This window comes from Eleutherodactylus coqui, chromosome 2, assembly GCF_035609145.1.
Source record: "Eleutherodactylus coqui strain aEleCoq1 chromosome 2, aEleCoq1.hap1, whole genome shotgun sequence".
NCBI lineage: Eukaryota > Metazoa > Chordata > Amphibia > Anura > Eleutherodactylidae > Eleutherodactylus > Eleutherodactylus coqui.
The window spans coordinates 344825122-344839738 of NC_089838.1; positions in this window are offsets into that span (position 1 = coordinate 344825122).

Genomic DNA, 14617 nt, shown 5'->3' on the forward strand with positions numbered 1-14617 from the left:
CATAACACTGACATCCACAGCCCCCCATAACTGAATCCACAGCCCATAACACTGACATCCACAGCCCCCCCCATAACACTGACATCCACAGCCCCCCATAACACTGACATCCACAGCCCCCCATACACTGACATCCACAGCCCCCCATAACACTGACATCCACAGCCCCCCATAACACTGACATCCACAGCCCCCCCATAACACTGACATCCACAGCCCCCCATAACACTGACATCCACAGCCCCCATAACACTGACATCCACAGCCCCCCATAACACTGACATCCACAGCCCCCCCATAACACTGACATCCACAGCCCCCCCATAACACTGACATCCACAGCCCCCCCATAACACTGACATCCACAGCCCCCCATAACACTGACATCCACAGCCCCCCATAACACTGACATCCACAGCCCACCGCACCCCATAACACTGACATCCACAGCCCCCCATAACACTGACATCCACAGCCCCCCATAACACTGACATCCACAGCCCCCCCATAACACTGACATCCACAGCCCCCCCATAACACTGACATCCACAGCCCCCCATAACACTGACATCCACAGCCCCCCCATAACACTGACATCCACAGCCCCCCATAACACTGACACAGCCCATACACAGACACAGCCCCCCATAACACTGACATCCACAGCCCCCCATAACACTGACATCCACAGCCCCCCATAACACTGACATCCACAGCCCCCATAACACTGACATCCACAGCCCCCCCATAACACTGACATCCACAGCCCCCCATAACACTGACATCCACAGCCCCCCATAACACTGACATCACAGCCCTCCATACACTGACATCCACAGCCCCCCCATAACACTGACATCCACAGCCCCCCCATAAACACTGACATCCACAGCCCCCCCATAACACTGACATCCACAGCCCCCCCATAACACTGACATCCACAGCCCCCCATAACACTGACATCCACAGCCCCCCATAACACTGACATCCACAGCCCCCCATAACACTGACATCCACAGCCCCCCATAACACTGACATCCACAGCCCCCCCCATAACACTGACATCCACAGCCCCCCATAACACTGACATCCACAGCCCCCCATAACACTGACATCCACAGCCCCCCCATAACACTGACATCCACAGCCCCCATAACACTGACATCCACAGCCCCCCATAACACTGACATCCACAGCCCCCCATAACACTGACATCCACAGCCCCCCATAACACTGACATCCACAGCCCCCCAATGACATCCACAGCCCCATAACACTGACATCCACAGCCCCCCCATAACACTGACATCCACAGCCCCCCCATAACACTGACATCCACAGCCCCCCATAACACTGACATCCACAGCCCCCCCCATAACACTGACATCCACAGCCCCCCATAACACTGACATCCACAGCCCCCATAACACTGACATCCACAGCCCCCCCATAACACTGACATCCACAGCCCCCCATAACACTGACATCCACAGCCCCCCATAACACTGACATCCACAGCCCCCCATAACACTGACATCCACAGCCCCCCCATAACACTGACATCCACAGCCCCCATAACACTGACATCCACAGCCCCCCCATAACACTGACATCCACAGCCCCCATAACACTGACATCCACAGCCCCCCATAACACTGACATCCACAGCCCCCCATAACACTGACATCCACAGCCCCCCCATAACACTGACATCCACAGCCCCCATAACACTGACATCCACAGCCCCCCATAACACTGACATCCACAGCCCCCCCATAACACTGACATCCACAGCCCCCCATAACACTGACATCCACAGCCCCCCATAACACTGACATCCACAGCCCCCCCATAACACTGACATCCACAGCCCCCATAACACTGACATCCACAGCCCCCCATAACACTGACATCCACAGCCCCCCATAACACTGACATCCACAGCCCCCCCATAACACTGACATCCACAGCCCCCCATAACACTGACATCCACAGCCCCCCATAACACTGACATCCACAGCCCCCCATAACACTGACATCCACAGCCCCCCATAACACTGACATCCACAGCCCCCCATAACACTGACATCCACAGCCCCCCCATAACACTGACATCCACAGCCCCCCATAACACTGACATCCACAGCCCCCCCCATAACACTGACATCCACAGCCCCCCCATAACACTGACATCCACAGCCCCCCCATAACACTGACATCCACAGCCCCCCCATAACACTGACATCCACAGCCCCCCCCCCATAACACTGACATCCACAGCCCCCCATAACACTGACATCCACAGCCCCCCATAACACTGACATCCACAGCCCCCCATAACACTGACATCCACAGCCCCCATAACACTGACATCCACAGCCCCCCATAACACTGACATCCACAGCCCCCATAACACTGACATCCACAGCCCCCATAACACTGACATCCACAGCCCCCATAACACTGACATCCACAGCCCCCCATAACACTGACATCCACAGCCCCCCATAACACTGACATCCACAGCCCCCATAACACTGACATCCACAGCCCCCATAACACTGACATCCACAGCCCCCATAACACTGACATCCACAGCCCCCCATAACACTGACATCCACAGCCCCCCCATAACACTGACATCCACAGCCCCCCCATAACACTGACATCCACAGCCCCCATAACACTGACATCCACAGCCCCCCATAACACTGACATCCACAGCCCCCCATAACACTGACATCCACAGCCCCCCCATAACACTGACATCCACAGCCCCCCATAACACTGACATCCACAGCCCCCCCCATAACACTGACATCCACAGCCCCCCATAACACTGACATCCACAGCCCCCCCATAACACTGACATCCACAGCCCCCCCCATAACACTGACATCCACAGCCCCCCATAACACTGACATCCACAGCCCCCATAACACTGACATCCACAGCCCCCATAACACTGACATCCACAGCCCCATAACACTGACATCCACAGCCCCCCATAACACTGACATCCACAGCCCCCCATAACACTGACATCCACAGCCCCCCATAACACTGACATCCACAGCCCCCCATAACACTGACATCCACAGCCCCCCCATAACACTGACATCCACAGCCCCCCCATAACACTGACATCCACAGCCCCCCATAACACTGACATCCACAGCCCCCCATAACACTGACATCCACAGCCCCCCATAACACTGACATCCACAGCCCCCCATAACACTGACATCCACAGCCCCCATAACACTGACATCCACAGCCCCCCATAACACTGACATCCACAGCCCCCCATAACACTGACATCCACAGCCCCCCATAACACTGACATCCACAGCCCCCCATAACACTGTCCACAGCCCCCCATAACACTGACATCCACAGCCCCCCCATAACACTGACATCCACAGCCCCCCATAACACTGACATCCACAGCCCCCCATAACACTGACATCCACAGCCCCCCCATAACACTGACATCCACAGCCCCCCATAACACTGACATCCACAGCCCCCCCATAACACTGACATCCACAGCCCCCCATAACACTGACATCCACAGCCCCCCCATAACACTGACATCCACAGCCCCCCCATAACACTGACATCCACAGCCCCCATAACACTGACATCCACAGCCCCCATAACACTGACATCCACAGCCCCCCATAACACTGACATCCACAGCCCCCCATAACACTGACATCCACAGCCCCCCCATAACACTGACATCCACAGCCCCCCCATAACACTGACATCCACAGCCCCCCATAACACTGACATCCACAGCCCCCCATAACACTGACATCCACAGCCCCCATAACACTGACATCCACAGCCCCCCATAACACTGACATCCACAGCCCCCCCATAACACTGACATCCACAGCCCCCCATAACACTGACATCCACAGCCCCCCATAACACTGACATCCACAGCCCCCCCATAACACTGACATCCACAGCCCCCCCATAACACTGACATCCACAGCCCCCCATAACACTGACATCCACAGCCCCCCATAACACTGACATCCACAGCCCCCCCATAACACTGACATCCACAGCCCCCCATAACACTGACATCCACAGCCCCCCATAACACTGACATCCACAGCCCCCCCATAACACTGACATCCACAGCCCCCCATAACACTGACATCCACAGCCCCCCCATAACACTGACATCCACAGCCCCCCATAACACTGACATCCACAGCCCCCATAACACTGACATCCACAGCCCCCCATAACACTGACATCCACAGCCCCCATAACACTGACATCCACAGCCCCCCATAACACTGACATCCACAGCCCCCCATAACACTGACATCCACAGCCCCCCCATAACACTGACATCCACAGCCCCCCCATAACACTGACATCCACAGCCCCCCCATAACACTGACATCCACAGCCCCCCATAACACTGACATCCACAGCCCCCCATAACACTGACATCCACAGCCCCCCATAACACTGACATCCACAGCCCCCCATAACACTGACATCCACAGCCCCCCATAACACTGACATCCACAGCCCCCCCATAACACTGACATCCACAGCCCCCCATAACACTGACATCCACAGCCCCCCATAACACTGACATCCACAGCCCCCCCATAACACTGACATCCACAGCCCCCCATAACACTGACATCCACAGCCCCCCATAACACTGACATCCACAGCCCCCCATAACACTGACATCCACAGCCCCCCCATAACACTGACATCCACAGCCCCCCCATAACACTGACATCCACAGCCCCCCATAACACTGACATCCACAGCCCCCCCCCCATAACACTGACATCCACAGCCCCCCCCCCATAACACTGACATCCACAGCCCCCATAACACTGACATCCACAGCCCCCATAACACTGACATCCACAGCCCCCCATAACACTGACATCCACAGCCCCCCCATAACACTGACATCCACAGCCCCCCATAACACTGACATCCACAGCCCCCCATAACACTGACATCCACAGCCCCCCCATAACACTGACATCCACAGCCCCCCCATAACACTGACATCCACAGCCCCCCATAACACTGACATCCACAGCCCCCCCATAACACTGACATCCACAGCCCCCCATAACACTGACATCCACAGCCCCCCCATAACACTGACATCCACAGCCCCCATAACACTGACATCCACAGCCCCCCCATAACACTGACATACACAGCCCCCATAACACTGACATCCACAGCCCCCCCCATAACACTGACATCCACAGCCCCCCATAACACTGACATCCACAGCCCCCATAACACTGACATCCACAGCCCCCCCATAACACTGACATCCACAGCCCCCCATAACACTGACATCCACAGCCCCCCATAACACTGACATCCACAGCACCCCATAACACTGACATCCACAGCCCCCCATAACACTGACATCCACAGCCCCCCATAACACTGACATCCACAGCCCCCCATAACACTGACATCCACAGCCCCCCCATAACACTGACATCCACAGCCCCCCATAACACTGACATCCACAGCCCCCCCATAACACTGACATCCACAGCCCCCCATAACACTGACATCCACAGCCCCCCATAACACTGACATCCACAGCCCCCCCATAACACTGACATCCACAGCCCCCCCCCATAACACTGACATCCACAGCCCCCCATAACACTGACATCCACAGCCCCCCCATAACACTGACATCCACAGCCCCCCCCCATAACACTGACATCCACAGCCCCCCATAACACTGACATCCACAGCCCCCCATAACACTGACATCCACAGCCCCCCCATAACACTGACATCCACAGCCCCCCATAACACTGACATCCACAGCCCCCATAACACTGACATCCACAGCCCCCCATAACACTGACATCCACAGCCCCCCATAACACTGACATCCACAGCACCCCATAACACTGACATCCACAGCCCCCATAACACTGACATCAACAGCCCCCCATAACACTGACATCCACAGCCCCCCATAACACTGACATCCACAGCCCCCCCATAACACTGACATCCACAGCCCCCCATAACACTGACATCCACAGCCCCCCCATAACACTGACATCCACAGCCCCCCATAACACTGACATCCACAGCCCCCCCATAACACTGACATCCACAGCCCCCCCATAACACTGACATACACAGCCCCCATAACACTGACATCCACAGCCCCCCCCCCATAACACTGACATCCACAGCCCCCCATAACACTGACATCCACAGCCCCCATAACACTGACATCCACAGCCCCCCCATAACACTGACATCCACAGCCCCCATAACACTGACATCCACAGCCCCCCCATAACACTGACATCCACAGCCCCATAACACTGACATCCACAGCCCCCCATAACACTGACATCCACAGCCCCCCCATAACCCTGACATCCACAGCCCCCCATAACACTGACATCCACAGCCCCCCCATAACACTGACATCCACAGCCCCCCCATAACACTGACATCCACAGCCCCCCCCCCATAACACTGACATCCACAGCCCCCATAACACTGACATCCACAGCCCCCCCATAACACTGACATCCACAGCCCCCCCCCATAACACTGACATCCACAGCCCCCATAACACTGACATCCACAGCCCCCCCATAACACTGACATCCACAGCCCCCCATAACACTGACATCCACAGCCCCCATAACACTGACATCCACAGCCCCCCCCCATAACACTGACATCCACAGCCCCCATAACACTGACATCCACAGCCCCCCCATAACACTGACATCCACAGCCCCCCCCCATAACACTGACATCCACAGCCCCCATAACACTGACATCCACAGCCCCCATAACACTGACATCCACAGCCCCCCATAACACTGACATCCACAGCCCCCCCATAACACTGACATCCACAGCCCCCCATAACACTGACATCCACAGCCCCCATAACACTGACATCCACAGCCCACCATAACACTGACATCCACAGCCCCCCATAACACTGACATCCACAGCCCCCATAACACTGACATCCACAGCCCCCCATAACACTGACATCCACAGCCCCCCATAACACTGACATCCACAGCCCCCCCATAACACTGACATCCACAGCCCTCCCCATAACACTGACATCCACAGCCCCCCCCCCCATAACACTGACATCCACAGCCCACCATAACACTGACATCCACAGCCCCCCCATAACACTGACATCCACAGCCCCCCATAACACTGACATCCACAGCCCCCCCATAACACTGACATCCACAGCCCCCCCATAACCCTGACATCCACAGCCCCCCATAACACTGACATCCACAGCCCCCCATAACACTGACATCCACAGCCCCCCCATAACACTGACATCCACAGCCCCCCATAACACTGACATCCACAGCCCCCCATAACACTGACATCCACAGCCCCCCATAACACTGACATCCACAGCCCCCCCATAACACTGACATCCACAGCCCCCCATAACACTGACATCCACAGCCCCCATAACACTGACATCCACAGCCCCCCCATAACACTGACATACACAGCCCCCATAACACTGACATCCACAGCCCCCCCCCATAACACTGACATCCACAGCCCCCCATAACACTGACATCCACAGCCCCCATAACACTGACATCCACAGCCCCCCCATAACACTGACATCCACAGCCCCCCATAACACTGACATCCACAGCCCCCCATAACACTGACATCCACAGCACCCCATAACACTGACATCCACAGCCCCCATAACACTGACATCAACAGCCCCCCATAACACTGACATCCACAGCCCCCCATAACACTGACATCCACAGCCCCCCCATAACACTGACATCCACAGCCCCCCCCCATAACACTGACATCCACAGCCCCCCATAACACTGACATCCACAGCCCCCCCATAACACTGACATCCACAGCCCCCCCATAACACTGACATCCACAGCCCCCCATAACACTGACATCCACAGCCCCCATAACACTGACATCCACAGCCCCCATAACACTGACATCCACAGCCCCCCATAACACTGACATCCACAGCCCCCCATAACACTGACATCCACAGCACCCCATAACACTGACATCCACAGCCCCCATAACACTGACATCAACAGCCCCCCATAACACTGACATCCACAGCCCCCCATAACACTGACATCCACAGCCCCCCCATAACACTGACATCCACAGCCCCCCATAACACTGACATCCACAGCCCCCCCATAACACTGACATCCACAGCCCCCCATAACACTGACATCCACAGCCCCCCCATAACACTGACATCCACAGCCCCCCCATAACACTGACATACACAGCCCCCATAACACTGACATCCACAGCCCCCCCCCCATAACACTGACATCCACAGCCCCCCATAACACTGACATCCACAGCCCCCCATAACACTGACATCCACAGCCCCCATAACACTGACATCCACAGCCCCCCCATAACACTGACATCCACAGCCCCCCCATAACACTGACATCCACAGCCCCCCATAACACTGACATCCACAGCCCCCATAACACTGACATCCACAGCCCCCCCATAACACTGACATCCACAGCCCCCATAACACTGACATCCACAGCCCCCCCATAACACTGACATCCACAGCCCCATAACACTGACATCCACAGCCCCCCATAACACTGACATCCACAGCCCCCCCATAACCCTGACATCCACAGCCCCCCATAACACTGACATCCACAGCCCCCCATAACACTGACATCCACAGCCCCCCCATAACACTGACATCCACAGCCCCCATAACACTGACATCCACAGCCCCCCCATAACACTGACATCCACAGCCCCCCATAACACTGACATCCACAGCCCCCATAACACTGACATCCACAGCCCCCCCCCCATAACACTGACATCCACAGCCCCCATAACACTGACATCCACAGCCCCCCCATAACACTGACATCCACAGCCCCCCCCCATAACACTGACATCCACAGCCCCCATAACACTGACATCCACAGCCCCCATAACACTGACATCCACAGCCCCCCCATAACACTGACATCCACAGCCCCCCATAACACTGACATCCACAGCCCCCATAACACTGACATCCACAGCCCACCATAACACTGACATCCACAGCCCCCCCATAACACTGACATCCACAGCCCCCCATAACACTGACATCCACAGCCCCCCCATAACACTGACATCCACAGCCCCCCCATAACACTGACATCCACAGCCCCCCCATAACCCTGACATCCACAGCCCCCCATAACACTGACATCCACAGCCCCCCATAACACTGACATCCACAGCCCCCCCATAACACTGACATCCACAGCCCCCCATAACACTGACATCCACAGCCCCCCCATAACACTGACATCCACAGCCCCCCATAACACTGACATCCACAGCCCCCATAACACTGACATCCACAGCCCCCCATAACACTGACATCCACAGCCCCCCATAACACTGACATCCACAGCCCCCCCATAACACTGACATCCACAGCCCTCCCCATAACACTGACATCCACAGCCCCCCCCCCATAACACTGACATCCACAGCCCCCCATAACACTGACATCCACAGCCCCCATAACACTGACATCCACAGCCCCCCATAACACTGACATCCACAGCCCCCCATAACACTGACATCCACAGCCCCCCCATAACACTGACATCCACAGCCCCCATAACACTGACATCCACAGCCCCCCCGTAACACTGACATCCACAGCCCCCCATAACACTGACATCCACAGCCCCCCATAACACTGACATCCACAGCCCCCCATAACACTGACATCCACAGCCCCCCCATAACACTGACATCCACAGCCCCCCATAACACTGACATCCACAGCCCCCATAACACTGACATCCACAGCCCCCCATAACACTGACATCCACAGCCCCCCATAACACTGACATCCACAGCCCCCCCATAACACTGACATCCACAGCCCTCCCCATAACACTGACATCCACAGCCCCCCCCCCCATAACACTGACATCCACAGCCCCCCCCCCATAACACTGACATCCACAGCCCCCCCCCCCCCCCCCCCCATAACACTGACATCCACAGCCCCAGGTGCTTCAGGTGGTGCGGATGCTGGAGGTAGTGTGGGTGCTGGAAGTGCTTCTGGTGCTGCAGGTATTGCGGGTGCTATGGGTGCTGGAGGTACTGTAAGTGCTGCCGGTGTTGTGGTTGCTGGAGGTGCTGCGGATGTTGGAGGTGCTGCGGATGCTGGAGGTGCTGCGGATGCTGGAGGTGCTGCGGATGCTAGAGGTGCTGCAGGTGCTGCGGATGCTGGAGGTGCTGCGGATGCTAGAGGTGCTGCGGGTGCTGGAAGTATTTGGGGTGCTGAAGGTGCTGCGGATGCTGGAGGTGCTGCGGGTGCTGCTGATGCTGGAGGTGCTGCGGGTGCTGGAGGTGCTGCGGATGCTGGAGGTGCAGCGGGTGCTGGAGGTGCTGCCGATGCTGGAGGTGCTGCGGGTGCTCGAGGTGCTGCGGGTGCAGCTGATGCTGGAGCTGCTGCAGATGCTGGAGTTGCTGCGGGTGCTGGAGCTGCTGCGGATGCTGGAGGTGCTGCAGATGCTGGAGGTGCTGCGGATGCTGGAGGTGCTGCGGGTGCAGCTGATGCTGGAGGTGCTGCAGATGCTGCCGGCCTGGTTTGAGGGTCTCATCTCACGGACGTCACGGCTTTTTTCCTGTATTGCGGTAATGATGAGTGTTTTTTGCCAGTTTTCCACAATCTGCCCAAATGCTGCAGTTCAGGAGAATTACAGAAAAGTGCAGCATCTGTGAGGCACATGGAGGCATTACCGCGCCTCTACCGCTGTACCCCGACAGCACGGAGCAGGCAGCACCACAAGGAGGCGCCTCCCTGAAGTGTCCGCCTACCTCGCTTCTCACTGCGGCCGCTGCAGCAGAGAAGACCCTACTTCCCAGCACCAATGCAGCAGCAGGCACGTCGGGCGCTGTGACATTAGGGGCCACACAGTCTTAAAGAGGTTTTCTGCCCCTGGATAAGACATCAATAGTTGATAGATCGGGTCGGGACTCCTGTACATCAGCTGACCGCCTGACTCGGTGTACGGGGCCGGACGTTGCCATCAGCGGTCAGCACAAGAAGTGCTGAAATCAACGGGAGCACCGCACTTCTCATGGATCATGGACTGGTTGGACAGGTCCTGCGAGGTCGTCGGGTCCTCCGGGGTCATCAGGTCCAACTCCCCCACCCCAGGGGATAGGTCTACAGCTAAACAAAAGGGCAGACAATCCCTTAATAGGAAGCACTGGTGGTGGCCATCAGTAGCAGCGGCTCCAGGGGGTTGGACGTTCATCACCTGCGCGGTCCTGGCGGTTCTTCTGCTCCTTGTAACCAGTTTCTCTTTTCTTTCCAGCGGTCGGAGTGAAAGTGAACATTTGTCCTCGGTCTTCCGGCTGCGGCCCACATGTCATTAGCCAAGTATCTTGCCGCGGGGGTCTCCGCTGAAGACGCGAGCCCACGGATACACACCCATGAGGAGGGTATTCTGTCGCTGTTGATGAAGTCGCCACCAACCTTCGGGAGACTCCTCCAGATCCAGAAGCTCATTGGCTCCCCCATTTAAGATGCCCCATCAGTCACCTGGGCCACGGCGCAGATGCCCCATCAGTGACCGGGGCCGCGGCGGCAGAGGCCCCATCAGTGACCGGGGCCGCGGCGGCAGAGGCCCCATCAGTGACCGGGGCCACGGCGCAGATGCCCCATCAGTGACCGGGGCCACGGCGCAGATGCCCCATCAGGACTAACATATTGACATTACAAATCAACACTTCCACAAGAGCGGCTCGATGTCAGTCGGGATCCCGGTGACTACATGTAACCACCATCTCCTGGGTCTGAGGTGTACATACCTTCAGGATGAGTCATGAGATGGATGACATCACAAGTGACTAAATATCAGGTCTATTACACGTCGGCCACGCAGGATATTCAGGTCCAAGGGTGGAGCAGAGGGTGGAGACGAGGCCGGAGATAATAGAGCAGGGCAAGGAGAACAGACAGTAGCATAGGGCGTTATTAAGTAGAGCGCCAGGATGGGGGGGAGGGGTTGGCATCCGGGCCCTGCCAGGAATGGATCACAAGGACGACTGTAGACACATGGCCATCTCCTAAAATGGTGGTCCCACAAATATTACCTACCCACAGGCTCAGTTATAAATGCCTGATTGCTGGGGACCCCACCAATCACTACACTGGGGTCCTACGCCCGTCTTTCGTTCTCACTTGGCGTTTGGCACAGTATTTAGGCACCTGAGCCACTGCAACTTTCAATATCTATATAGAGTACCCGGGCACCACCATCCGGCTCTAGACTTCACATGGTACACAAGTTCAACCACCACTAGATTCCTGCAAGAAAAAGGAAGCTGCTGGGGACCCCCATCTGGTGAATGTCTCCACTGGGGGCCGCACCCATCAGGTAAGTCATTCTTGTCTCTAGCTGATCCATGCAGCTCCTCGGAGCGAGCAGTAAGCTCTCGCTGTACTCGCCCTTCCATCTGTTTATCCATTGGACTTCTCAGAACTCTGTCTTCTATGAGGAACCCCTGGGAGACCCGAAGTGTTTGAACCTTCAGCTGTAAAAGGCCATTTCCAGAAGCAAGCAACTTCTACAGAATGCCCACCCTGGAACGTAGCTGCGGTCCTTCCCCTCTTCTATAGTCGTGGTCTCCCTAATCACCTTGGGAAATTTGGTTTCCCTTACATCCTACACAGCAGAACCACAGAGTTAATGCCACCCTGCCATACTACCAGGACAAATGGAATCCTTAATGAACCAGCACCCGCTGACCCTACAAGGATGCCTAGCCCCTCCCGCACTGTGCGGACGAGGACAGGTGGTGCTATTTCATCCAATAGAAGCTGAAGTTTCAGGTCTCCGAGGAGGCGGCTCTATAGGGCGACTTCTTGCTGAATCACCATGGTTGTGCTGCTGTAGGACAGAAGGGAAGCAACGGTTATGGTTGCTTTCACCTTAGTCCTAACAGCCGCACACGTTTCACACCCCAATTATAAAATTACTTTAATGAAGAGGGTGGGAGGAGCTAGACTTTATGGGCGGCTCCAGCTTAACTTCATTCATTAAAGATTCCATCTATCCTACCTGTACAGCGACAGAATTACCGCCGTGACTGCGGAGGTTGGGACTCACGGTCCTCCTACATGGGACAATTAGCCGTCAAAATCCCACGCCATTCTGGACAATAATTGTCGCAGATGAGAATTGGTCAGTCTCTGCATGCAGGAGCCGTTCGGGGTACACAGCGGTCGGTCACTTCTGCAGGACTGTCTGCTTACTGTGAATGGAGGCGGGTGGGGAAGAGATACCCGCTCCTGTGACAGTACTTGGACGAGTGGTGGGCATCGCTTGGCCAACAGCTCGCCCCATGGAAAAGGACCATTAGGGAAACCAAATCAAACATTTGGCTTAGACTTCACCTCCCCGATAGCAGACCCTGGAGAACCAGAGGGACGAGCTTTGGATGAAGATGTGAGATGACCCTGGATGGTCGTCGGTACGCAGTAGCCATTCCCCGGGGTAGCATCACAACTACTGCCAGATACCACATTTAGGTCTTGGAGCGCCGTTCTTCACTCACTGAAGCCGTTGAATTACTATTGTACCTGCAGACCTGGAGGGAGCGTTCAGGACAGATAGGGGGCGCCCCAACACTGCCCGCCAGTAAGCATCCCACACTGGGGAAAGGAACAAACTGGTGCAACCCAAAGCGATCCCTGCAGCCCATGGAAACAAAGCGGTAACAAACTGGGGAGGATTTAGATGTTCAGACCGTTTCCTGTCCTGCAGAGCCCAGTAATCACCCCGGCAAGGAAAATGCTTGATAATGGATTCATTTGCTCTACAACCTCAACTTCGTAGTAAAGTCAGAAGGGCTGGGGCCCGGGGGTCACCCGTCAACTCCTGACTAAGCCAGAACTTCATGAGCCGCCGTATTGTCCCCAGCCACGAGGTAGATTCCAGAAACCAGCAGCGACGGCCCGTCCTGCCCACAGCTAGGGACTGATAACAGGGAACAGTAGCCTGCCATCATGCAGATCTGGACTTATCCGTAGAGTAATGAACTGCCCATCTGCAGGCCTAGAGAAGTGTTCACCGACAGTCTGTTCCCCCTTCATCCTAAGCAGCAGCACAACAGTGGGGACAGAAGTCACCCCACTAGGCAGGATCATCTTGCCCGACAAGTGGATCACACAAAAGGTCGCCTCCTCAAGAAGCCAAGAGTCCAACCCACAATACTTCACAAATGGCGTTCTGCGAGCTCCGAGAGGAAGCCCGAGTCACAGGTATGGTCTAAAGGGATCATACTTTCCCAGTCACCAGAGTCTGTAACCTTTAACAAATTCTAATGGCGTCCTTGATCACAGGAGCCTCGAGACCCGCGCCTCTTCGTTATATACCAAGGACGGTGCAACTGTGCAAGAGGCATCCAGCGAAAGGGGATCCTGCGGAAACAACTCATCCCTGAAAGGGGTCGGAGGAGGATGTCAGGAATCGTTCTGACCAACAGG